The sequence below is a fragment of the Stigmatopora nigra genome, chromosome 14 (assembly GCF_051989575.1).
Source record: "Stigmatopora nigra isolate UIUO_SnigA chromosome 14, RoL_Snig_1.1, whole genome shotgun sequence".
NCBI classification, from domain to species: Eukaryota; Metazoa; Chordata; class Actinopteri; order Syngnathiformes; family Syngnathidae; genus Stigmatopora; species Stigmatopora nigra.
Genome location: NC_135521.1, coordinates 3,021,540 through 3,045,368, shown reverse-complemented (window position 1 = coordinate 3,045,368; position 23,829 = coordinate 3,021,540). Strand labels below are relative to the sequence as shown.

At 38.6% G+C, this 23,829-nt stretch overlaps 1 long non-coding RNA gene across 1 annotated transcript; it reads right to left on the bottom strand.

Moving 5' to 3' along the window:
- Positions 1 to 6,416: 6,416 nt before the first annotated feature.
- LOC144207843 (uncharacterized) lies at positions 6,417 to 13,348 on the bottom strand. The gene is made up of 3 exons (XR_013328801.1): positions 13,317 to 13,348; positions 7,027 to 7,085; positions 6,417 to 6,718 (listed from the first exon to the last, which is right to left on the bottom strand). It is a non-coding gene; the product is annotated as an uncharacterized LOC144207843 (long non-coding RNA).
- Between the last annotated feature and the right edge of the window lie 10,481 nt (positions 13,349 to 23,829).

Here is a 23,829-nt window from a genome sequence, read left to right as displayed (position 1 = left end):
GTGAAGTACTTCTAGGTCACATCCTGTTAATCTCAGGTGACTCCCACTTAGTTTGGGGTAATTTTCAGTCCGCCTTTTGCTGATTTGATTACTGTTAAGTTCTGGGCAATTCAAATTTCAGATTTTTTGATCAAAACTAATTATAACAGCAATGAAGATTGTAAGATGAAAATCAATAGGATTTATTGAAATGTTTTATAAAGTATATTTAAGTTTTTTTGTCAAATATTGTCAGTCAATGGGTTTTTTTTTGTAAAGCCAACAAACAAAAGTTCATTTGTTTGGGAAAACTGTGGATGTTTGGACGTTGGAGGAGTGGGAGTTGGTCGAAGCATGTGGGATAAAAAGTAAATGGAAAAAAAAATGTTTTTTTTTATATGGCAGCTTAGTTTGGTCTCGACTCCTGAAGGTTTTGGTCTTGGTCTCATGAGTTCTGGTCTTGGACCCAAGCAGAGGGGTCAGGCAGACAAAAGGGAGCACTTAAAGTTTTAATCTTACCAACACAGTAGACAACATTTTAGTTCCATGTAAGCTGCTCAACTGCGCAAATGTGGACTGGTCGCACTTCGAGAACGGTCTGCTTTGCAAAACATGCAGCTACGCAAAAGTTGTAAGCAAGTTTTCTAAAGGTAAAATATATCGACTAAATAGTAGCTAGTCCTCAAGCGACACATTGAGCAGAAAAGTCATGTGAGTCAAAGTGAGAATAACAGATGTGAGAAATAATAAGGTATAATTTAAGTCAGATTTGTGCATTATCTAGCGACATTAATTAAGATGTTTTTTATGGGTAGTAAAAATGCACCTGCTGATACAAGGTGTGATACTGGTGTGTGGCCATGGTGAGTACTTCTGATGTTGCACACACTGATCCTTAGTGTACTCAGAGAAGTTGTCAGTATGCCCAGACATATGAAAGATTAGAGGGAACATTTCTTGGAAACCTAAAACAGGAAAAACATAACACAAAGAAATAAACAGAGAAAACAAGGAAGGAAGACACACAGTGACATAACCTCCAAACATGACAATTCTGCCACAAAGACTGACAAATAAACAGGGTTTAAACAAGAAGAGATTGACAAGACAATTGCACACACCTGGGTCACACGGGAAAGTAGAGCCGGGAAGACACAGCAGGTGAAACTCATGTGCAATCACGCGGACAGGACACAGGGAAAAAACACCCAATCCTCAATAAAACATGACAATTGGGGCCTGTTATTTTTCTTTTTGTCTCACACTGTAGATCAAACTCATTCACATTTTTTTATTTATTTAAATAGGCAATAACAAAAACGAGCCAACCGATGGTGAAATGGTTCTTCCGCCTGACTTTGATGCTAGCATTGAGGGTTCAATTCCCATTCAGTGGCAGTGTGAGTGGTTGTCTGGTTCTCTGTGTGCTCTACGACTGACTGACTATTAGTCAGGGTGTAGTCTGCCTTTTGCCCGAAGACAGCTACAGCACCCCCCGTAACCCTTTCGATGATAGGTGGTATGGAAGATAAATGAATGAATAACAAAAACTCTGTCTCTCAATAAGGTATGTTCATTCATTCATTCTTATATACAGTATATTTCAATGTTTAAGACATTTAGACACAGCATAGTTCTTTATTTTTGTTATTCTAATTCTGAAATGAAGAGATGTATTTTACATTTATGAGTGCATTCTGAATTTAATGATGACTCTTGGCAACATTCTGTAAATAACCACTTGGTTCAACGTGAATGCACGGACTAAAGTAATGATTAAAATATAGACAACGAAAGAGCGTGGTGTCACCAGTCGTCTTGTCGTACGTGTTTTCTGTATGTTTTTGTCGTGCGTGTCTGCTGCTGTTGTTCAATGCGAGCAGATGGTTGCATCTATTTTTGTTGATGCAGTTTAACCTTTACTCAAAATAAAGACAAACAGACACAGCCATCTGCTTTCACCTGCGCCAACGACAAGCCTGAAAAGCATCCTGAAACTTCCTTCAGTGGACAAAAATATTTGATTTAAAAAAAAAACAACAACGTACTTTGGAGTACTTTAGACTTTGGAAGTAATTTTCGTAATTCAGCCTTTGAACCCAGGGTGACAGAAAATTGGTTGGTCTATAATAAATAAAAAACAAATAAAACACATTCTCAAGAAATGTTAACAACTAATTTTCCATTTTGGTTTCACGCTGACCCCATAGAAACCATTTCCAAGGATTCTTTCCATCTGAAATATTTTTAAACTCAGCCCCATAACCCGTTTCATGTAACAACATAACAGATTTGTAATGTGTAGGCCCACAGAACAATCTCAAGAAGACATGCCAAAAGGTCTTTAGTAAATAGTAATTTTACAATGAAGCCAACATCCGAAAGATGGTTTCAAGGGATTCTTAACACAATAGACATTTTAAAAACTCAGTTCCCTGAGCAAATTTCAGTTAACAACATGAATTTAGGTCTAACATATATAGACGGAAAATAAAAGCAGCTCATTAACCTGAAATCCATAATCTTAACTATCACCAAGCTCTACAAATGTGCCCTTACCCACTGTAGACCATATAAATGGCATATTGCCAAAGGTCAGCATGGTGACGTGCTCTGCCCTCATAATATAGTTGCGGATAAATCGCCTATAGACGTTTGCAAAGCCCAGAAACATTTGGAGGTCTTTTCGCGACTGGGAGTCTTCCACTCCACCCATTATTTTGGTTGGTTCGGGTTAGAGTTATCCCTTCGCTACAATAAAATCCTATTAACAATAGGAGAACACCAAAATACACGGGAATCAAAAGAGGTATAACAAACAAACTAAGGATGCAAATGACAAAGTAAACACAATATGAATCATGTGACAAATTGGAGGTCTGGGGTGGTGTCGGGCACACATGGAAGTAAGCAAATTCAAGGTAACACTCTGTCAATCCGCTGATTGTAGCAGTGATCCTTAAATACAGGGTTTACCAATTCGCCCCGGGAGCTTTTCAGAGCCCCGCCTCTTTGGCTTAATCAGCTGCTGAAAAGATAGAGTCATTGCAGGCTACAGAACATGACAAAAGAGTATTCAAAAATAAATGATCAGTAATTACACAGGTCAATAACTATTGAAATTATACAAAAAGTAACATTTATGTAATGTTATGGATCGAACAATGACAAAAGGGAAGAGCACGATCCACCAAGGGAAAAACAACAGCGTGTAGATGAGCACAATCATGTTTATTGTGTATTAGAATAAGAAATTGAAAGTGGCTCAGAAGGGTAAGTAGGTCCCAAATGAAACATGGAATTTTACTTTGCAAGTACAAACTGGAGGCTAACGCACAAGAACACACCCGCTGTGACTGAGAGAAAAGGATAGATGACTTTGGGGGAAAATTAAAATCTTAAATGTACAACCCTCATCGCTACAAGTAAGCACTGCCATTGATATGAAATTAAAACAGAGATATGTTTTATACTGGGGTACTTTAGGCAATGCTAGCCAGGGACAAATAACATTGCATTGTTTTGGTCTCTGCATGTTAACCATCTAATACCTGCTATTTTCTCGCGGTCTTTATGTTGGACCAATTTCCTACACAACTCATACATTTTCTGATAGAATCTTAAAGTAAAACGCTGGCTGCCACAGTAGTGAAACTAAATGGAAGAGGACACACATGCACAAAGATGCCGTCAATCCATGATCTCACAAAGGAAGCAACTCTGGCTTTCTGTCCAACAGCTAATTAAATTCAATTTTGAAATATTTTACAAAGAGCAGGACTGTAGTTTCTGACTCAGCAAAGACCAAACTATCCAATTCAGAAAAGTACCTCCCTGAGTTGAAGGTGCAACTTGAAAGCCAACCCTCTTGTGAGAATCTTTTTAAACATCCGCAAGGTAAGAGTGCGAGCATGAATTTTTGTCTGTCTCCTTTTGCCCTGCGATTGGCTGGCTTCCAATTCAAGATGTCCCCTGCCTGGTGCCCGTAGTTAGCTGAGATAGGCTCCAGCACCCCCCACGACTCTTGTGGGGATAAGAAGTTCAGAAAATGAATGAAAGACCCCTTCTAAATGTTTTAAAATTCAGCCCCAAAATTCAGTTTTACTGAGAAACACATTCTTTGGCGGGGGAGGTCCATCATCATTATATTGACCCTCTAAGAAAGAGCAAAGACAAATGGCTGGTGCTTGTGTCAACTCTAGCGGCTGAAGCATTTACAATTTGAAGATTCACCATAAAAAAACATGTTTGATTTTAATTGCTGTCACATGTCCTGCCATGTTCTTCTCTGGACACGCATTCACGTTACAGCCACGTTGTCAAATGTGCGCCCCTTTCTGGCGTGATATCCTTTGCTTTCATTGCCCTGCTGGGAAATTTGCCTCCAGGATCCGTGGCGTATAATCGCTGTCATAAACAACAACACATGCGTTCAACCGTGCCTGTCGCCATCACACAAAACGATAACAGCAATCAAGTGCATGCTTGTGTCGGCCTGCTGGTGGATGAAATGTGTCCACCGAGTCCACTCCAGGGAATTCCGTGGTGAGGAATGTTGTCATGTCCGATATGAAGATTTAACATCACATCTCACCAGTGGCCACTTCCAGGAAAACTATCTAATGATGAACCTCACACCGTGCGAGCGTCGTGCAAATGTTGTGGGAGATGTCTAGCAAATTGGCTTTCCCAGTGGAATTTGAAAACAGAATTTATCGGAAATTCTTGGCTAGTCATTGAAATACGTGGCATTTAACAAAATGCAACTTGTTTTCAATATCAGAGCCTCATAAATCATTGTAGGATTAGCCTTTCCTACGGCACTCATTGAATTTATTGTTTGGGATTGACGGCACGAGACAACCAATTCGTTTTGACTGAGGGGGGGGGCTAATAAATGCGTGCATTGACTGTCAATTACCCCTAGAGGGGTATTGGAGCCTGTCCCTGTGGAGAACATCCCTGAATTTATGGCCAATACCAGGGCAGACTGACCATTTAAATAAATATAAAATATATTATATATATATATATATACAGTGTTCCCTCGCTACTTCACGCTTTAGCTATCGCGGACTCAGAGCTTTTCGGATTTTTTCAGGAAAAAAAACAATACAAAATTTAAAGATATTAAGTTAAAATTATAAATTACATCATTTTACAAGAGGTGGAAACAAAATATTCAATAAGAATTAGTAATTGCATCAAAAAAAGGCCAAAGAAATGGTCAATAACATGGTGAGAGTACAGGAATGGCATTGATGACGTCATGGCTGTTTACAGGCCCAAAAAAACAATGTTCACAACTCACAATAACGATGTTTCTTACGTGCAAAAAACTGCAGAAGATCCTCCATCCGGACTACTATGATGTTTTTGCATGGTGGTGCTTTTGTGCACGTGTTATACGTTTCTTTAAGCATTTTTGAAGGGGCACGCCTACTTCGCGGAAATGCAGCTATTGCTGGGGGGTCCCAGTCCCCATTCAATGATCAGCCTGCCCTGGGATTGGCTATCAATTCAGGGCTTTTGTATATATTTCAATTGTATGAGATTATCATTGATGCTTTTTATACATTTTCTATATGTACAGTTGAATTTTTGGATCCAAATTGGTTCATGTTTGGTCTGAAATAAAGAATGTTTAGATGAAAAAAATATATTTTTTTGTCAGTAATGGAATCTTTTTCCTCCAAAAAGATACAAAAGATATTTGGGTCAAACTCTGGGTCAAAATTATATTCTGTCTTAAATGTTTACTGATCTCTTGGGGTGCGAATAATAGCATTAGCATTAAATTGCCTGTTTGAAATGAAAAGATTTTTTCTAACATTTTTGTATGGTTCTGAGGGGTTTGCATGTTGCAAAACTGCTCAAGACAAAAATGTGATTATGATCATTGCGTCCCCGGAGGGCTTCCGATGATCATTCATCGGAAAGTGCCGAGGTTAAAAAAAAATAAAAAGTTTTGACGGAATTCAGCCTGAAGGTGCCGTCGGTTCTAATTGGACTTAGGACCGCCTACTGACTAGATGAAACCCTTGGGGCAGCAAAGACGGACAAGATGTGGTCAATTAACGAGACAAATGCAAATATTTGACATTTGGAAGTCGTCATACATTGGGGTGAAACAATGTTCATTTTGGGCAGCAGAGGGCTTGTAATACTGAAAACAAAGTGGTAAGCAAAGTATGGCCACTGAGCAAAAGTATGGTCCGTGTCATTTAGAGATGTGCTTTATTGGATTGGATAACTTTATTCATCCCGTATTCGGGGAATTTCGATGTCACAGTAGTAAGAGGGTGAGGATGCAGAAATAGGAAAGGGATTTTAGACATAAATAGATAGGTAATAAGTTAATAAAGAAATACATTTATAATACCAATTCATACTATATTGGCTGTGTTTTCTGTTCAATTCACGCTGTTTATTTTACTGTTCAGAGATGGCCAATTCATGTTATGATTCCATATTATTATATATTTTCATTCAAATCCAGTATATGAAATTTCCATTTCCAAATAAAACCTTCTTTCCGTTTTTTCTGAGCAGCTGTTTAAGCATCTTTTATTTTTCCAGCTAGTCGACCGCCTGACGGACATCTTGCTGTTTTGGATCGGCCTGCCCGTGAGACCAGTCATGTTTTTCCGCTCGGCCGAAGATGCGTGCCACCATATGTCGCGGGGCCTCCAGACGATAAAAAGGTGAAATTGAGCATATTGCCAACACTCGGAATCTCCTGGAAGAATCCATCTTACATCGTCATGCATTGTTAACAGATTGGATGACTTTGATAGAAATACATTTGAAATGGCAGTGAATGTTTTGAATATGAAACAGAAGAGTGAAATGAATTGTATGGTTGTGATTCAAAGGTCACAGAGGTTTGTATGTTTTTGCTCGCCGTTACTTAATAAGGTATAAAGAGAAAATTATCAAATGAATACAATATATTCATTAATTAATCTTCTGGAACCTAAGGGTTGCCGGAGCTAATACCAGCTGACTTCAGGCGAAAGGCAGGCTATATCCCCGCTTTATCCTCACCATGGTCACGTGGGATAATGTAGCCAATCTCCAGCAACCCCTGCTACCTTTTCGAAGATCTACGGTATGGAAGATGAATGAATGAACATTTCTTGGAAAAAAAAAACACTGGACACACTCATGAAACAAAACGAAACAATGTACGCCAGTGAACAGAAGAAAAAAAATGTTGTTATAACAACAGTTGGGTTCTGTGCAAACAGGAGCAAAATTCAATTAAAACAGTTTGTAGCATTATTATCATTATCATTGTCGTTGTTGTTGTCGTCCTGGTCGTCATCATTATTATTCTCATTATTATTATAATTCATTTATTTTTTATCATTTTATTATTTTTATTAGTATCAGTTTTATTATTATTATAATCATTATTATTTTAGAGGTAGCCCTAACCTTTGCAAAATATTTGAAGAGGAACATTTCTAAAAAAAACTGTATGGTTAACTACAATGAGAGTTACTTATTTCACAGTTTTATTACTAAACGCGCCAACTTCCCCTTAAGAATCTCCACTCTGTGTGTATCAAATTTCAGCGAGGTTTTGATCTTTAGTTTGTTTGTCTGTAACTCCCTACTGTAGCAAAATGACCTAAACTATTTTGCTTAGCGAGCTATTATTCCCAACGTATCAAAATAAATAATCTATCGCAGTGTTGTGTTTGTTCCCAACGGTCCACAGTGGGATGTTTTTAATGTTATCTTTGTTTACTCTGTCTTGTTTGGGGGAGATATGGAGGACTGGTGCAGAGAGGGAGTAGGGAAAAAAATAAAAACACACAAAATGTAGTTTCTACGGGTTCATTAAGAGTCACAGAGGCATGAAATGTGGCCACAAGCTTGCTGACACAAAGCGAAAGCTGAGCAAACATTATGTCCGGTTTGTTGTTGCCCGTGTTTGCTGATAAAAAAAAAAAAAAAAATCAAACAATACCCACCTAAGCTGGTCAGAAAGATGCTTACATGTGCAAAAGTTTAGAGGAACAAAAGAGATCTGCCATTTCAAAGCGTGACGTCTAACATGTTTTTGTGTGTCTGTCAAAGACAGATATGTTCATTTTTGACTGAAAAAGTCAAGCTCCACGGAAAGACATTGAAAAATTACTGTAGTTTCTCACTTATACTCCATATTTGTAGCTAAAAAACTGTTGACTTAATCGATGGCATATATGCGCACAAATTAGACATGGCGTACACAAAACTGCAAGACGAAACGCCATAACAACACAATGCGGTCGATACGGTCATTTATTTCAAAATAGAGAAAAGATAGACAGATATAAGAATAAACAAAATGTATTTTGATTTCTATGAATGAAATTCAAGAAAAAATGTATCTTGCATAAAACGTGAAAAGGTTCCGTTACTTGCCATTGCCTGACATTGCTCGCTCAGGGCGCCACAATCCTACCATACCATTGAAAAAAATATTGTCGGAATAAATAATAAACTAAACATTCATTTAAGAAAATTTTGAAATGAATGAATTTTGAAAAAATATATATATATGGTGAAAAAAAATGTTCAAATGATGGAATATAAATGTGAATGAAAAGATAAAAAACTAAATCAATATCAATTAATATACACATCTACATGAATCTGAATTAAACATAATGTAAAATAAAAGAAATAATAAAATATCTTAAGAAATAAATATTAAAAGTTGAACTAGAAATAAAAATGTAGCAAAGGTTTTTGAAATAAATAAATATAAACTGAATAATGATGTGGACAAACAAATCTTAGAAAAGAAATAAATGAAAGAAATAAAAAAGAAAGAATGAATGAAAGACATAAATAATTCTTAAAATTAATACTAAGTTGAAATAACTCCTCTCATCTTGTTTTCTGAACCACTATAACCTCACTAAGGTCGCGTGAGGCACTTAAGCCTATCTTAGCGTGACAATCGGAACCAGGCGGAGGACACTCTGAATTGGTGGCCAACCATTCGAAGGGCAGAAGGAGACAAACAACCATTCATGCTCACACTCATTTACCTAGGGGCAATTTAGAGTATCCAATCAGTCTACCTTGTGTGTCATTGAAATGTGGGAGGAAACTACAAACATACAAATGTTATGATTGATTATATAGTCAATTACTCAAAAGTTGTGAAATCTTTAATCAGAGCTTTAATTGGCATTTGGAAAAATTCTCCGGATGAGTTTAGCCATTGTTTCCTGAAGATGTCGCCCAGGCTGAGGCCGGGAGAGCCACCGTCTCTTCTCGGCCAAACTGGGTCAGGCGTCTGCATGGTGTGGCCGCGGGGCCAATCTGGAATCATTGCTCGGCCAAGGGTGCGCTAAACTTCTGCGCCTATGGGAGGGAGTCTGCCCTGCTTCTCTTCTCTTTGCACGATATTGGTGCTCAAACATTTGCGGTATGCAACATATAATATACAAAGAAAGATATACATCTACTCCAGGGCTGGCCACCTCATTTTTTTGTAGCAGGCTACATTGTCACAGTTTTATTCGGAGGGCAGTTGTGTTTTCCAACTTGGCTGCCAAAATTAAACAACTAATGTAAGGACAGTATTTCTGATGGTTGGGTAGACTATTTATAAACATAAAATATTGTTCAATTCCTTTTTATAGCAAATATTCTCTTGTAGCGGCTCAGTGATGAGTGTTTAGCAAGTTGACCTCACAGCTCCAGGGTCCTGGGTTAAAATCCAGGTCATGTCCATCTGTGTGGAGTTTACATGTTCTCCCCAGTCCTTTGTGGGTTTCCTCTGGGTACTTTGGTTTCCTCCCACATTCAAAAACATGTATGGTAGTCTGATTAAATACTCTAAATTGTGTGAGTGTGCATGGTTGTCCCCTATCTCTGGTTCGGAGTCAGCTAGGATAGGCTCCAGGACCCCTGTGACCCTAATGAGGATAAAGCGGATCGAAAAATGAGATGAGAGAGATATTTTCTTGTAAATTGGATTTTTTAAAACATAATTAATGATTCATTCATTCATGTTCTAAACCACTTATCCTCACACGGGGTTGTTATCTCATTGTGCCCTGTGATTGGCTAGTCACTGATTGAACACAAGGCTCGTGGGAGTGCTGGAGACCATCCCATACTGTGCATCCTCGTAAGGGTTGCAAGTTTTGGCGGAGGTCAACCCAGCTGACTTCAGGCAAAAGGCCGATTAGTCTGGTTGTTAGTGAGCCATAAGGAACACATAGACAAGCGACCATCATCACAATCATAGCACCACATGGGAATCGAGCCCGCACATGCCCGTCACCGAAGCGAGGTGTGCGAACCTCTACACCACCAAGTACATAATCATCAGAATGAGCAGCTAAAATGGTTTGGATATTTGGCACCATCAATACCAGCCAATGAGTTCTACATCATAAAATATGTACATTTCACTTCACATTTTACAAACATGGCACATAATGCACATATTAGACCGCAGTAGTTTATCAAAACTCAGAACAGGTAATCCTAATCCCGTGCGAATCGGGTTATAGTGAGATAATAATTTCAAAATATGCCTTGGGCAAAAAACAAAAAGGGGTTATTGTAGTTTTAATAATAGTTTTAGTACCGTTCTTCACCACGGGACTTTTGTCCCGCATGTTAATGGTCATAATATTGAGCTAAATAGAGTTTGTGTTCTTCCTTGAGGCATGCATATTTCTAATTCCCCAAACGGTGTGAGGCAGTTTGTTCCATTTCGATGAAGCGCTGGGCTTTTTCGGGAAATTACTTTCAGCGGGGATAATTAAAGCAGGTGGATTGTTTCTTTAAAAACTAGAATAAAAGACGCATTTGATCGGCTCTCATATGACGACGCTTCTCCCTCCGCCCCTCCGAAGTCATTAACCTCTCCGCCGAAGCGGAAAACGGCGACGAGGGACCGGCAAAGTCGCCGCGGGGCCGATTCCGGTAACTTCCCCTGTGGTTTTCCCGGGGCCCAATCACGGCTCGGTGAATTATTCAGGATGCTCATCAACTGTAATCTGATTATTCACTGGAGTATGAATAATTAAGTGGTGCAGTGGCCGACATTTCCATATTTCTTCCTTTCTCCTGTGTGGTGATGGCAAAGTGACAGGTGAGCAGAGATTTGTGAAAATGTTCCTACGTATAGAGAGAGCCTACGGGGACATGGGTGGTCGCAACCACAGACCTCATATGTATGAGATTTGGTGTTTTAGATGCACTGTGAGCCATCGGAGAGAGACGACGTGCCGGGTCAGCCATCTTAAGGACATAACACATTCATTTTCTATGCCAATTATCCTCACAAGGGTCGTGCTGGGTTCTGCAGCCTATCCCAGCTAACTAACAGATACCCTCAATTGGTAGCAGGCCAATTGCATTGCACAAGGAGATGGACAATCATTCACGCTCACAATTTAGAGTGTTTAACCAGCCTATCATGCTTATGGTAGGCTCATTCATTCATCAAGGGTTGCTGGATCTCAGCTGACTTTGGGCAAAAGGCAGACTTTCCCTTAGACTAGTCACCAGTGAGCCATAAGGCACATAGAAACCGAACCATTTTCACTCATACCATCACTGAGCGGGTATCAATTCCCTCGCTTGCCCGTACCAAAGTCAGCGTAGTAAACAACTATCCCATCAGTTGGGTTCAAATCCGATCTTGTGACTAAATCACAAAGTTTCTGATACTCCCAAATAATTAAAATAAATTCATTATTGGTAAAAACAGTAGACAAATAGCAAATTCAAGTATAAATGTAAAATACTATTTTGTGTTCAATTATCCATTTAGTGTCCCTAATTCATCTGAAGCTAATTTGGGAGTCAAACTTCTAAATTAACTGACAAAAAGCTCCAAAAAAGTCCTTGAAAGTCCAACTTTCAAGTTGTCTTTTCCTGCTGTTCTATTGGAGTCTAATGACACAGCACGAGATAAAGCACCAAGTTTCAAATGTTTCCCGGCAACCTTGTTGCTTATTATTTATCCCTTTCTACATTTCTTCTTCTTGACTTGATGATGACACCCGCGCTCCATCATCTCATGAGGTAGTAGGTCCAGGTGCATCCATCCTCACCAATGATGAAGCCATCCGTTATTTCCCCAGACGGACGCGGGGACAAAAATCAATTGTTTCGATGCGAATTAATCATGGGCGCCTTTGAATGTTAATGAGCGTGTGAGCGAGCGCGATAGCAGAATCCATTAAAAGGACAGAGAGAGCATTAAGTGGAAGTCCGGCACATGTGCGCACGTCGCCCGATAGGGGAAACCTGCTGATGATTCTCGGTAAACACCGCAAAATCCGGGCCTGTGCTTATGGGAATTTAGGAAGAGGAATACTTTGCATCATATTATTAGCATTCAGCAGAAGGGGAAATGCATTGGAAAATACAAAGGGAGGTACCTGGTATGCCAGATTGATTGTTTCATATATCAATATTGATAAGTTACATAGATATATCTGGCAAAAAAGATATGGCTGCTGATTGAAGAATAGATCTTATCACACTCAAACTTTGTCTGCTGCCCAAAAGCTTTGTTGAATACAGAAAAAAGGTGATAAATTGAGCTTTTGACAAGAATCGCTTTACATTCCACTATAGATGGTGACTTTGTGGTCATGTGGGAAGATGTCAGACAAAACGTAGGGAATTTAATTAGCTTTGCATTCTCCTATAGAATTCAAGCAAACAGTCACTTCCTGGTCACAACTGCGGCTGACTGTTCTTTTCTCTGGATTGGCTGTCAATCAGGTGAAAGAGAGCTTTCTGTGACATTCCTAGTTCCTCACTTGGTGTATTTCCAACACAACTTTAGAAATTCCAAAGACAGTGTTAAATTTGGCCACATTGTTTAAGAGGATAAGAGTGAAAAGTGATTTTTTCTCCTGATTGGCTCACCATCAGAAGGCCATCAAGCCATATGAAGCCACAATATGATGTTTTAGACATGATGATGAAGGATGAATTGAGGAAGTAATCTTAAATAAAGAGGGTAAGGATTTCAAAATGAAAGTGGAAGTAAGGCCAACAACCTTACGTCAGTGTGACACTTTAATGATATGTCAAAGTGTATTTCAGATAAAACTAACTTTTAGATAAAAATTATCTTCATGATTTGGATTATCTCCAAATGAACACCCACAAAATACATGAAATAAGACCGAAGGGTGCCACTGTCAAACTGATGTAATAAAATCTAGACAGGGGAATAACTGTCTAAATGCACAAACTATATGTATACCCCGGGGTGTCTAAACTTATCTCAAGTCCCCCTATGCAACTTAAAAATCATTAACAACACATACAAAATATAACAGGGAGTAACGTACTCACAAGCCTGCAACTCAGCAAGGCATCAAGGCATCAAGGGCAAAAGGCGAACTGACATTTGAAAAGAGTTTAAATAAGGGCAGGAAGTGAATCTTGATTGGAGGAGGGATGATTGGGGAATTAATTACAGCTGTGTTGGCCTGGGCAGGGCTCTTTCACAGGGGTGGAGCCACAACTCCATGTACCTGTAGACTCTACAGGTAAACCACACCCCCCCTACATAGTGTGTGTAAAGGCTGCCAGCCATAACACCCATAGTATTGAGGCGACATGTAACCCTTTGGGTTCTGGCACAGTGTTTCAAGCCATTAGTCTTTAAATTCCTGTTGAAGGCAGGTTTGACCTTTCTCCTGGCTTTAGGGTTTTATAAAATAGGTAATATGCCATCATGAAAATGTTGTCAAATCCAAAATCCTCCTTCAATAGCTGTCAATAAAAGCCAAAAATTTCTTCATTTTTTAAACAATGTTGAAACAAAAAGTAGAGCCTTCCTGTGTCTTTTCTAAGATTTCAGACCTCCTGGTGATTTTTTTAGACTGTTTTGGTTATATAATGTCAATTGTGAATGCATTTATTATACACGTTGAAATGGTGATGCGGTCGATTGTGGATGGTAATTTCACTGGCCTCACAAAACCACTGAATCTATTTTGTTTTGCCAGTCTATCGACTCAGCTTTTGTTACATCAAGTTTATTAGTGATTCACTCTTTTAAAAACTTCCCCCTTCTTTGCTCTTCGAGAAGCCTTTCAACATGTTTTTGAAAAGTGCCTGGGCTGGCCGCGAGCTCCGAAAGACGCATATCAGACAAAGTTCGGCTCGGCTTTTTGTCTCTTCAAAGCGGCGTGCTACCCTTAATGGGTCTCGCGCCTACGAGGTGTTTTCAGCAGAGTGAAAAACCCCTCCTTAACAACACCCCACGGCCCTAGCATTGCGGCGATGGAAACAGCTTTTGTTCTTTATGCACTCCATATGAAGAATTGCATTGACGTTAATTTACTTAGTGTTTTCACATTTAAACATTGGTAGAAAAGACGGAGGCTTTATCAATGTTCTTTCATGGTAAGAAACAAAAATCATATATATATATATATATATATATATATATATATATATATATATATATATATATATATATATATATATATATATATATATATATATATATATATATATATATATATGATTTTTGTTTCTTACCATGAAAGAACATCAATAAAGCCTATATATATATATATATATATATATATATATATATATATATATATATATATATATATATATATATATATATATATATATATATATATGATTTTTGTTTCTTACCATGAAAGAACATCAATAAAGCCTCCGTCTTTTCTACCAATGTTTATATATATATATATATATATATATATATATATATATATATATATATATATATATATATATATATATATATATATATATATATATATATATATATATATATATATATATATATATATATATATATATATATATATATGTATATGTATATATATATATATATATATATATATATATATATATATATATATATATATATATATATATATATATATATATATATATATATATATATATATATATATATATATATATATATATATATATATATATATATATATATATATATATATATATATATATATATATATATATATATAATTGCATTGTACAAAAAGAAACTCCATATGCAAAAAACGATCAACCAATATGAAACGAGTCGGATATTTTGGGTCTAAGCGTACTTTCCATTAAATAAAATCAAATGTGTTGTTGTCAACATAGCTATTAAGTACCTGACCCTGGCAGAGGAACGCTCCTGAGCTTCTTTTTCTTTTTTTTCCAGGAAATTTCAACCCCCGCACAACTAATTGCTAACTGGACATGGAGGTGTGTCCTGACCCATGGCACTCAGTCACTGTGATTATTCCTCATCTGTAGCAAGCCAACATTTGCTTTGATTATTTCGTTGGAAATAATTTCTCCTGGTGGCACGAGTGGTTAGCGTGTCGGCGTCACAGCTCTGAGGTCCAGGTTTCAAATCCAAGTCACGTCTACCATGTTCTCCCAAGGCCTGTGTGGGTTTTCTCCGGGTACTCCGGTTTCCTCCCACATTCCAAAAACATGCATGGTAGTCTGATTGGCTGGACATTGATTCAGAGTGTCCTCAGTCTCTGGCCCGGAGTCAGCTTGGATATGTTCCAGCACCCCCCGGGTTACCCAAATGAGGATGAAGCGGTTCAGAAAATGAGATGAGATGAGATGAAAGAAAATGTCTCTATTCCTGTAAAATAGACAGATTTACTGACAGTATATGGACTTCCCTTGATGGTCGTCCAATCCAGTTCATTTAGGAGGGATAGCAGCAAATAATTGGAATCCACAAAAAAAAATATTCTATTGAGATTGCTAAATTGGCTCTCACTGACAGTCAACATGGAAATTGCCCATTGGAAGTCCCACCAAAGAACACACAATTATGTATTTTCCAGTTTTGTGACTCCATGGTTAATGTTCTTACACTCCCCAAAACTAACCAATGCCTTCCACTCATATTGAACATTCATTCACTCAATTTCTGTACCTGTTAGCCACCCCAGCCCCCTACGGGCAGTAGGAGGTGGGCACCCTTAATTTATTTCTTAACAACTGCAGGGCACTAAAAGACGAACAACCATTCACGTTCAATCATACGTAGGGACAATGTAAAGTGTTTAATAGCCTAACAGAGATGCTTTAAGAATGTGGGAGAAAACTGGAGTACCAGAAAAAAGCCTACGTACGTGGATAACATGCAAACTTCGTACACGGAACCCACTGAGGACTCATCCACCAATCTGGTATCTCGGAAGTGCAATCCCTCGATTCCAGTTAGATGCTTCTTGTTTTAGCACAAACCATATTGGTTAAACTGTCTGTGTTGGATCCATCTGAACAAAAACATGCACCCACGGTTGCACCCAAAGACCGCTTTGCCCATCCCTGATTTAGAATCACTTACAAATGGCCAGAGTAGTGATCCAATAAAAAAAAAAAAACTGGACATTTGGACTCACTGGTCATTGTTCTTGGGCCGACTCGTTTTGCAAAGTTTTTAGTTCTTGCTGCAATTCGTTCAAGTCCCTTAGCGGCAATTTGCGCTAATGCTAATGAGCGGCGCTATCTGGTAAGCGTTAACGACCCCTTTATTTGTCAGTGGAGCTTGTAAGGTGATGGTGGCAGGGGAGGGGCGGCGTGTAGAAGTGCGCGGAACGCCGCTGATAATTAGTCGACCGCATTCAGGCTGGGCGGCGGCGGTGCACATTGCAGCTGTCACAGGTGCATTCTGGGGGAAAGCAACACGGCCGTGACAGGCGCGACGGCGCCATCTGGACCTCTACGTGTCCGTTGACAAGCTTGCAAGCGACGCCTGAAATTCGTGTATTTATTTGAAGATTCAACATGCCAGTGCATGATGGGTGAGAAATTTTGCGCCTTGCTCCATAGGCGGCTGGCCAGCAGGGATGGGATTTATGGAGGAATGTTATTCTCTGCCATATATGTGCATTTGTGTGTTAATGTGTTCATGGGATTTGCAGCATGGTAGATTGGTCTATTAATAAACTCATGAATATTTATAGCAATCAAAAGTTGTTTGAGTAAAGCCTTTTAAGTTGTTTGCTTGTTAGATGTGAAGTGTGAAGATGCTTTTCTCTGTCAAAATATTTAACACGAGGGCAAGTGGTTATTTTTGGGAATTGAAGTAAAAAAATAACATTTTGTCTGCAATATTAACACGAGTAGTGGAAGCATCAAAGATAACAATTTGGTGTTTTTTTTTTGACAAAACGTTAGTCTTTGTTGTTAAAAAATATCTAAAATTAATTATTCAAAAATATTAACCGTTTAGTGAACAAATTTACAATTTTTGAACCCAAAAATAATTATTTTTTCTTTTAGCAATAGTTCAACATTAATACGCAATACTTTTGATCTTAATTTGGAAACCATTTAAATGGTTCACATGTTAAATGTGAAAATATGCAGTGTGAGGTTATTATTATTATTATTTTTCCCTTGTATTTCCTCAGCCAAATATTTAACTGTAGAGCAAGTAGTATTTTTGAAAATTGCAGTAAAAGTAAAGAAACGTTCTGTCCACAATATCACCATACATGCTAATACTCCCAACTAAGGACAATTTAGAGTGTTCAACCAACCTACCATGCATGTAATTTGGGATGTGGGAATAAACTGAAGCACCCGGAGAAAACCCACACAGGCCTGAAAAGAAACTGGTAACTCCACATAAGAACTACACATTATCAATTGAACCTTCAAACGTAAAACTGTGTAACTTTTCACTGTGAAATGATATTCAATTATAACGATTAGCTTTTTTTTTTTTTAAATTAAACTTGGCATTAATGTTTTTGATTCAAAACAAACTTTTGCAGAAAACAAACATTTTCTTGAACCAAATGTTCACACATTTTCCACAAACATTTTTGCCAAAGGGTACCTTATTTTTACATTCTTTTTATGTCAGCCCATTTATTTTGGCCAACATTTTACCCATTTAATTCTTCAAACATGAACCTTTTATCCTAATCAAATGGATTGGACAGAAGAGTAACGTCTATCTCTGTCAATGGTGTCCAATGAGTTAAATGATTGCCCTATATACAGAGCTAAAGTGGTTAATGGTCTTCTTTACCTGGAAACAAGTGTGCAAAATGGTCTCGTTAGCACTAAAGTCATGTGTTGTCGAAATAAATATATAAATAAATTAATAATTACTCCTGCCGCCCTAGCAGATGAGTGGTTAGCACAATGGCCCGTGGTCGTCGGTTCGAATCCAGGTCAGTCCACCTTCACACCGCCATTATCTACTACTGTTTGTCCCGAAGGTAAAATTGTCAAATTTTAGTGCAGATCATAACCACTAGAGTGGTATGTGTTACTTTTTGAGGGTAGGTGTTGAATTTGAACAATTTAAAACATGTTTTTTTAATTAAAATGTAATTACAAAATAGAAGGGCTGTAAAACACGGAAAACACATAAGATTGTACAGAGCTACTGCAACTGGCTCCCGCTTAAACGGTCCTACTGTATATTAATTATTTCTTTTTTTCTTCATCTACTTGACAAAAGGGCACAAAAAGGATACATTCTCCTCTTTTGGGACTGCATACATTTGACATTATTTGGATTTTACCGAAAAAGATTACGTTGATGGCCTTGATTTACTTTTGACATCCCCGCAGTTAAGACTTGTCTCTCTAAATCGGTACCACACTGGCGTGTCCGACAAGAAGCCGTGACATCAGTGGCAGAAGGGAAAGGGTGACAGGTCGCCATGTTTGCTGCATCAAGGAAATGCTTTCATACGCCATTAGCTTTCCAGCAGTGATGGGGATGCTCGTCTAATGGCCTGTAGGAAGGAGAGGCCCTGAGCAAATAAGCAGTTGCTCCTCATTAAGGTCAAGCCACTCTGATAAATGCTGGCCGACGACAAACAGGAAGCGGGACGTGATGGAAGCGGATGTCCAGATTGTTATTCACGCTACTCCAGTATCATTTACGCATGTTAATACGTAATTTTGGCGACATGTCCCGGAAAGAAAGTTTTTAACTGAACTCTTTTTGTACCATTTGGGCAAGCGTGGGATCGATTCCCGCTCAGTGGTGGTACGATTTTGAGTTGAATGGTTGTCTGTCTCTCTGTCTGCCCTAGAGTTGACTGACGACCCATCTGGAGTATAAGCTGAAGAAGCTGAAGAAGAGCCTCAATGAAACTCCGTAACTCTTGCCAGAATGCGGGGTATGGAAGATGAAAGAAGGAAAGTTTTGTAAAAGTTACCTCCATAGTTAATAATATTGTTCAGCGATCCAGAATGAGACCTGAACCTTTTTTGTCATCATTTGCAACCCTAACAAACCACAAAGGTCGAGTTAAACTTGACATTCCGTGTTGTGGTTTGCGGAACAAGGGCGTCACGTCCTTGACGTCTGCCGTCACCCGTTTCGGATTTGGCGTCTCTCTTGCTCGTTTGTTTGTTTGTTTGTTTGCTAATTACCACTTTTTTGACACCTGTGCCCACACACCGCTGCACACCACCGCAAACCCGACACATTCGTACACAAGCGGCCCCTTGTGTGCAATTACTTTTTTTTTTACTACTTCTAGTGCACATGCTGGGTCCAAAAATCTGGAAGTGCACTTCAAAAAGTCAGGTCAAATTATATGGCTTCAAGTGAAATTGGCAGCAATAACAATACACATAATAATAATAATAATCTTTAGAATTCAGCGGGTCAGGCAGTGGATTATAACAGCATATTGTCCTGTCTTCAAGCGAAAGGCAGACTACACCCTAGACATGGCGTAGACAGCGTAGACATGGCTGGACAATGGCTCCAAAGACGTCTAGGACTAGCACAAAGAAACCAAACAACGCAACGGTTGTGGCCGAGTCGCAAAAGGCCGCAGAACAACAAAGCAAAGTACAAAGCGAAGCAAAGTATATGGAAAATCATTAAGGGATACCAAAATGCAATCACAAAAGACAAAAAAGCAGCAAAAACACCAGTTTTTGGAATGTGGGAGGAATCTGGAGTACCCAGAAGGAACCCACACATGCCCAGGGAGACAATGCAATCTCCACACAAGTGGACCGACTTGGACGTGTGGACCGGGCTGCCCATGCACATGCATACAAGAATTATATTCATATTCATTTTGATCAAAGTAGATTTATTTTTAAATGAATATTTTGATTGATTCATTGTTACAATCCTAGTATCAGCATTTTACATATTTCTTTTCAGACTCATGAACATCAGAGTGTAGTTTTTAAAGGTGCTTTTAAGTCATTTTGATAATTTTAAACAAGGAATCTGATTGAAGATTAGTGCTGAAAACATGAGCAAAGAATGACAACAACAATGCTTTTAATCTCTGAGTTGTAGACCAAAACTCTTTTGGTGTGATTTTTGCCAGCTTTTGTTTTAGGTGGGTTTAAAATACAAATTGTTGTTGTCACAAGCCCAAGCTGCATGTCACCACTCCTTTATGGCCTTCCCATACCACAATATAAGCTAGACGGTTCTCCACAATCCCTTTAGCATGCACATTCCCTAGACGACACAATGCATTAAACAACATGGAGGTGTTATTTATTCATTTATTTTCCAAAATAGTAAATCTCACAAAGGTCACGGGGTATGCTGGATCCTATCCCATCTAACTATGGGCTCAGGAGGGGGGTGAAACACTGAATTGGTACCCAGCCAATCACATGGCACAAGGACACAAACACCTCGGGACATACTATTTAAGTGTTCAACCAGCCTACCAAGCATGTTTTTGGAATATGGGAGGAAACCTGAATATCCAGAGAAAACCCACAAGGGAGAACATATACAAACTCCACACACAGTGAGGACTGACCTGGAATGGAACCCTCAACACCAAAACAGTGAGGCCGAGTGGTTCTACCAGGCCGCCCACAAAGTGGCAATTACTGAAGAATTGACAGATTTTTTTTAAATTAGACAATTTTGCTATTATTGTCACAACCCTATTTATATGAGTATGAAGTTTGGCAGCTTGTGCAGGGACCGAAAATCCGTTTTTGTTGAGTTTTTTTCTGTCGGTTTGAGAATTGCTTGGCAGAGCCTCAGGTGCTTTACTGGCTTGCCTCTGTGTGACCCCCAAATCCCACTTAGTACGACAGCATTCTCCTCAGCTCCTAACCAACCACCGCAGCAAATACTTTGCCATTGTATTCAATATACATTTTTATGCTAGCCCTGCTCAGCAATCCGTCCTCTCCACTAAGAATATGGAGTCTATTTATTTACGCAGTCAATGACCACATGAATCAAGTCTCCCATTAATTTATTCCCAATATCCATTATTTCATTCATTCATTTTCTGAGCCATTTATCCGCACACGGGCCGCAGAGGGTGCTGGATCTATCCCAGCTAACCACAGGCATCAGGCAGGTTACAAGAAGACAGACAACCACCAACCATAACCATAACCATTCGCCCACTTGTCAAAGAGATGGTTAATCATTGTTGAATACATTGTGATGTTTGCCAAATCTTAATCTTTGGTTGAGGAGTAAATTAAGCAAAAGGCCACTAAAAGCCAGAAAAATCCAAACCTAGTTTTCACATGATCGATGGGGGAATACTAAGGTACAAAACAAAATAGGACCGCTGAGTGGGTGAGTAAACTAAGGAAAGCAAAGCATCAAAATAATCCCAAGAAATTCAACCATACAAAGCAGGGGAATTTGGAAGGAATGCCGGGCACGCACAGCGGTAAGAAAGCAATCGTCCGACATTCAGCTGACGGTGACTGTTATCTTTGACTACTGGGATCCTGATGCGCCGCAAATGCGTTGCACACCCCAATGGCTCAATCAGATGCTGAAAAGACACATAATATGACAAGTAGAGATAATTACTCAAGCAAAAACCATCGTGTGTGGAAAACCAAAATAAATTTGGTACTATTGGAAAGCTCTGAAATACTGAGTACTCTATAGAGCACATTTAAACACTAATTTAGTGTAGAATATAAAATAAGTGAATAACCTAACTTCATTTTTGTTATTTTCCAATTAAAACAAAATCATATAAAATTAATGTTATGAAAAATGTGCATGTTAGCTCATTCTAAAACTAATTTTCATATTAGGGAGGTTAGCAACAGTGGGGGACCTGGGTTCAAATCCAGGTCGGTTCACCTGTTTGGAGTTTGTGTGTTCTCCCCAGGCCCGCATGGGTTTTCTACGGGTACTCTGGTTTCCTCCCACATTCCAAAGACATGCATGTGAGGCTGATTGGACACTCTAAATTTCCCTTAGGTATAAGTGTGAGCGTAAATGGTTGTTTGTCTCATTCTCCCCTGTAATTGGCTAGCCACCAATTGAGGGTGTCCCCCTCGACCCTAGTATGGATCAATCGGTTTAGAACATTTTATAAGATGAGATTCTTCATATTTTTTGACAACTGGGTTTATTATAATGGATTGAACACCATCTTAGTGTAAAATCTGAAATGTACGAGAGTACCTGATTCTATGCTGAAATGTTCACCAGAATTTTGTGCGCTCAGTTGCTAACTGCAAACTATACACTCAGTATTTTCATCCAGCCAGGTGTGAAGTGTCACCTTTTAACTGTGGAGATTGCATTTTGGAGTCAACAGTTTTTGCCTACTAGCAGGATAAAAGGTTTAGTAAACTATTCATTGTTATTTGCCAATAGCTGAAATATTAACACTGCTGATTAATATAGGTGTTTTCTTATATTGTTTGCCTTAACTTTAATTCTACATTGGATTCATTACTAATAAAAAAAAATGTGAAGCGGCGATACACTGCAAGCAGAAAAATACCCACTTCTTGATTATTTACCGTCTTATTAATTGACTCATTGCATATCACGAAACATTCAATATTCATATGTATATATATATAAAGCATTTCTTGGCTAGTGTGACTTTTAGTCTGAAAAATACAATATTTGGCCACAGGAAAACATGATTCTACCTACTGAAGTGTGCACCCTTACTCAGGTTATGAATACAGATGAAAAAAAAAAAAAAAGCATGCAAGCGTGCCACAGTCTCCGCCGTGCGGCGATAACGTCCAAAGCTATTTTCCTGGCAAAAAGAAAAGGTCCGTTTGACCAGGTCAGCGTCGCCGGGGGAACCGTGGAGGAAGAGGGCGGGAGATGGTGCGTGCGATACATTTATATGGGTTGATTAAAAGAAATAAATAAAAAAATGGTGGCAATAGAGGCGGCATAGACAGGATGAAGGAAAGTCGGACGAGTGCAAGCAGCGACTTGATATTCCCTAATTGACCCCGCTTAGGATCCATGCGAGGGCTCACAAAGAGAGACTAATTGCTGGAGCTGATTGGCTCCTGATAGAATTCCGGCTGCCACTGAAGGTCAAGTCTAGCTCCTTCATCTCACATCTCAACGTCGGGCAGAACAGACAATCCAGACGACAGCCGGGCTGGGATCAATCTTCCAGCGAATAGAATGTCTTTTATTTTGATCTAATTGGTAGTTGAGGGGTCTCTTTGCTACGGAAGACGATTTAGGGCCACTGACAAAATGGCCAAAATGTTAACTTTAAAGTCACAATCCTAATTTTTACGTCAGAATTCTTATTAAACTCTGAATTCTGACAAAAAATAGGAAGGGTGACCACTTATTGTCACAAATGTGAGGGTGATGGAGCTAGAGTAGACTCATGAATAGTAATATTCCAAAAGAAAAATCTTAATTTTACCAGATTAAAATCGGATTACTATGGATTAAAATTAAAAAAGGACGAACATTACGTCATAGAATGTATTATTACAAGATTCAAATCGTAAAATGTTGAAATTTAAATGTATTTTTTTTGCTTATTTTTATTCTTATGTAATGTGAAACGGAAGTTGTTAAACAGGCATATATACATATTATATATA